The sequence below is a fragment of the Mustela putorius genome, unplaced genomic scaffold (assembly GCF_011764305.1).
Source record: "Mustela putorius furo isolate JIRA1106 unplaced genomic scaffold, ASM1176430v1.1 tig00000089_pilon_pilon_pilon, whole genome shotgun sequence".
Lineage (NCBI taxonomy): Eukaryota > Metazoa > Chordata > Mammalia > Carnivora > Mustelidae > Mustela > Mustela putorius.
The window spans coordinates 178,414-183,046 of NW_025421276.1; positions in this window are offsets into that span (position 1 = coordinate 178,414).

Below are 4,633 nucleotides of genomic sequence, written 5' to 3' on the forward strand. Positions count from 1 at the left end.
GAAATGAAGCAAATAAATATACATACATATCAGGGGTTGATGTGGGGTAGGAAGGAAACTAAGCTGAGTGAGTGGACATGGGGTGTGAGGGTTTAGGGGAGCAGGTTGGTATTTTCTATGGGACAGTGTCAGGGAAGTCTCCCTCATTTGAAGAAAGACCTGGAGGAAATTAAGGAACGAGCAGTTGTGCTGAATGGAGAAGAGCATCCCACACAAAGCAAACAGTAAGCCCAAGGTGGGAGCACATCTGGTGTGTTAAAAGAATGACACGGCGACCAATAATGCTGGGCAAAAAATGAGCAAGACGGCAAGTGGTAGGAGGTAGGTAAGGAAGGTAGTGGGGTCAGATCACATAAAGTCTTGAAAGCCATTGTAAAGATTTGCCTTTAACTTTGTGCCAGATGAGAAGAGCTTGGATGGTTTTGAAGAGGCTTGACTTGATTTAGATTAGAAAAGGATCAGGGCGCTTGGGTGGCTCAGTGGGTTAAGCCTCTGCCATCAGCTCAGGTCATGGTCTCGTGGTCCTGGCATCGAGCCCCGCATTGGGCTCTCTGCTCATCAGGGAGCCTTATTCTCCCTTTCCCACTGCCTGCCTCTCTGCCTACATGGATCTCTCTCTCGACCTGTCAAATAAATAAATAAAATCATAAAGAGAAAAGAAAAGAGTCACTCAGGCTGCTGTGTGCAGAACAGACTTGTGGGGTTGTGGGGTGGGGATGCTACTTGCATTAATGTAGACTGAGATTTCTATACTGCTGGCATTTGGGGCCACATTAATTTTTGCTATGGGGAGCTGTCCTGTGCACTGACCACTAGATCGCAGGAGCGCCCTTTCCCAATCCCAAGTTGTGACAACGAAAAGTGTGTCCAGACCCTGTCAAAATCCCCTGGGGGAGAGCAGGTGCACAAAACTCTCCTGGTTGAGGACCACTGATCTAGGTGAGAGGGGGTATTGGCCCAGACCAGAGCAGTAGATGCAGGGGTGGGGAGAAGGGGGGAGATTCTGGGTGTATATTGAAGTCAAAACACGCAGGATTTATAAATATATTAAGTGTGGAGTGTGCGGAAAAGACAAGAGTTGGGATGATTTTACAATTTTGGGGGCCCGAGGCCCTGGAACAGTGACATTACCACTTGGTAAGATGGGAAAGACGACGGGAGAAGCAAGTTTGATGGGCAACAGGTGTTTGTTTCTGGCGATGGTGGCTGAATCCACATGGGGATGCCCAACCAGCAGCTGAACACACGAGTCTGGCATTCATGGGTGATGTCCAGGCTGGAGGCACAAATATGAGCACCATTAGGACATAGGGTTCAAGCTCTGAGAAAAAGTGGGCTTACCTACGCAGTGAGTATGGACAGAGGTGTGTTTGGCAACATGATAAGGCAGCTTCATGATATCTGTCCCCTGGTATTTGTCCTGTGAGTATGGATGGGAGTGTGTATGGGACTTAGGACTTGCTTTTAACCAGTAGAATTTGGCAAGGTAAGAAGATGTCACTATTATGATCTCATTATATTAAATCAGACTGTTTTACGGATTGGAGTGAGAGGCGATCCTGGACTTGAAGAAGCAAAGAGCCAAGTTCGGAATCACCTGTGGAGAGAGTTATATGGCAGGAAACCGCAAGCAGCCTCTGGGGGCTGAGGATGGTTTCCAGTTAACAGCCTGGAGAATCTCTCTGGACCACCCCAGCATGGGCTGCCCCCCAAATCACACAGCTACAAGGAAATGAGTTCTGCCAACACCCGAGTGAGTTTGGAAGCAGAGCCTTCCATAGTGGAACCTGCAGGTGAGAACACAGCTTGGTGGGCGCCTTCTCTCCTCCTTTGAGTGAGACCCAGAGCCGAGGACTCTGGTTAAGCTGTGTCTGGCCTCCTGACAGCTAGAGATGGTAGGATAGTAAACTGAGCTGTTTAAAGTTACTAAACTTGTTATTATTTGTTATGAAGTAACTATTAAAAACAAAACAAGAGGCCCAAAATGGAGTTGCTTATGCTAAGCCCCATGTCCCCCAAACCAGACTTAATTATGATTTCAGCTGTCCCAGAAATGGAATCTGAGCCCAGGCAAGCAGACACCACCTGATCCCCACTCCCTCGGACCCCTGCCATCCCCAGAAGCCAAGTCACCTGGCCATAACCAACCTGCTTTGTTTGCCTGACGATGACTTCCTTGCTCCTCCTCTCTTCTGCCTATAAAAGTCTTTCATTTTGTACTGCTCCTCCGAGTTCCTTTCACTCTGCAAGCAGGATGCTGCCCATTTCATGAATCATTGAATAAAGCCAATAGGTTCTTTAAAATGTACTCAGCTGAATTTTTTTTTTTTAACACAACAGAAAACTCAAGCAGAAGGTCCGAGTCCCAGAGCACAGGACTGATGTCTAAAGGTCAGGAAGCTCAAAAAAACCCAGCCAGGAAAGGAGCCATCATCAATGACCAGTGTGGAAGAGGAAGGGAGAGCCAACATCACGATGAAAAAGATAGAATATTTCCAGAGAAGTGGAGGGACTTCTATGTCTATAGGACTGACAGGTTGAGTCAATTGGATCTGAGGGTTAATCATTGGATTTGGCAACTTGGCGGTGATTAGCAATCTTGTAAAATATCTGTGTAGGTGTAGACATGGGACCAATGACTGTTAACAGTGTCTGAAGTGCAAAAAAAATTTCAGGGTTTGGATTCAAATGGGAGCAGTGGATATAAAGAGCAGTGAGCAAGTCTGACTTCTGTTTTGGAGGTCAAATCAGTTGGTTTTGCTGATGGATTAGATACGAGAAAAGGGAAAGGGGGAATTTATCCCAGGGGCTGAGGCTTTAGCCAGTAGGAGATGGGGATGCTGTTTACTAAGATGGGGAGACTGGGACAGGAGAAGGTTGAGGAGGGAGCAGGATAGAAATGATGGTGAAAATAAGACTCCTGTTACATATTCATGGAGAAATATGCTGCAGGCAGCTGGCCATGTAATGCTCAGCTCCAAGGGCGGGTTAGGATTAAAGACGTTAACTTCAGAGCCTTCAGCTTCTACAAAGAACTTAAATCAATGATGCTGAATGGAATCGGCTAAACCAGTGGTTTTTAAACTGGGGCTGGGAGGCAAGGAGTTTTGCTCCCAGGGCCGATTGAACAATATCTGGCGACATTTTTGGTGGTCACCACTTGGGGGGGTGCTGCTGGCATCTAGTGGCTAGAGACCAGAGATGCTGCTAACTGTCCTGCAGGGCACAGGACAGCAGGACAGCAGAGAATCACCCACCAGGTATCAATAGTTCTAGGTTGCGAAAGCCTGATCGAGGGAGAGAGAGAGAGAGAGCGAACGCATAGCTACAGAAGACCCAGAATCAAGCTCTTCAAAGGGGCGGAGATGAAATAGAGAAGCAAATTGAGAATACAGGTCCAGGATGGTAGGAAGAGAAACCAAGTGATTAAGAGGGCATTAAGGAAGCGGGAACCTAGAGACACTGAGTACATCCACGTTTGCTAGTGATAGGCGTGTATGGTGCATGGACCGCCTATGAGAATTAACACACCTTGCACATTTTTAAGTGGGCATCTGAAACTTTTTAATCATAAACTTTTCATCACAATATATGTATATTTTATTAACTAGGTGTTGAAAATATTAAACATTTAAAAAATGAGATAGAGGGCACCTGGGTGGCTCAGTCACTAAGCAGCTGCCTTTGGCTCAGGTCATGATCCCAGGGGCCTGGGATGAAGGCCCACATTCCTGATCATCAGGAAGCCTGCTTCTCCCTCCCCCGCTCTCCCTACTTGTGTTCTCTGTGTGTGTGTGTGTGTGTCTCTCTCTCTACCAAATAAATAACTAAATCTTTAAAAAGAAAATGAGATAGGAATGGATCGACTTCATTGGAATAGCATTTGCTTGCTACAAGTTGATTTTTTTTAAAAGCAGAACAGTCTCATTTTTTGTTATTTTATTTCCCAAACCACACTGGAATGGAATGAAACCATTAAAATCCTTACTTGTGCCTTTCCCTATTATGTCCCTAAAAATATGTAGTTTAATTTAAATATGAAGGAATGAGTGTCACTAACCAAAACTGATTGTTATTCTGATGTCAGAACACTTCCAACATCTGCCCAAATCCCCTTTCTGATGTTAACCTTTACCCTAATAAGGAGAGGAAGCCCTAAAAGCAGAGCCCCAGGACTGCCCACAGAAGGGCATTATTTGAAACAAAACTGGTATTTCAACTTTGGTATCAGCCCAAGTCCTACACTCTAATAAGATCTGAGAGGAGTGTCTTGATCTTCCAGGAAGGAGAGGAGTATCCTGATATCAGACCCAAGAATGGGCATATCACCTATCCTACAGAGCACACATGGAGTTTGGATCTGGAAATGGACTCCCTTAAAATGATCTGCACATAAGGATTCTTTATAGAGATTTTTCAACTACCCTTGGGGACATGGTACCCTACACCCTCAGGAGGAGACAAATATTTTACAAGCTATGCTGGGAATGAGGTGGGGAGAGAAATATGGAGGTTTTTATAGGAAGATAGAAGGTTAAAGGAAGTCTTTGTTTTGGGTTTTTTCCTTTTGTTTTTCAGAAAAAGGTCATTTGTCTTCTGACTGGAAGGATCCATTGGAACGAGAACTTGATAT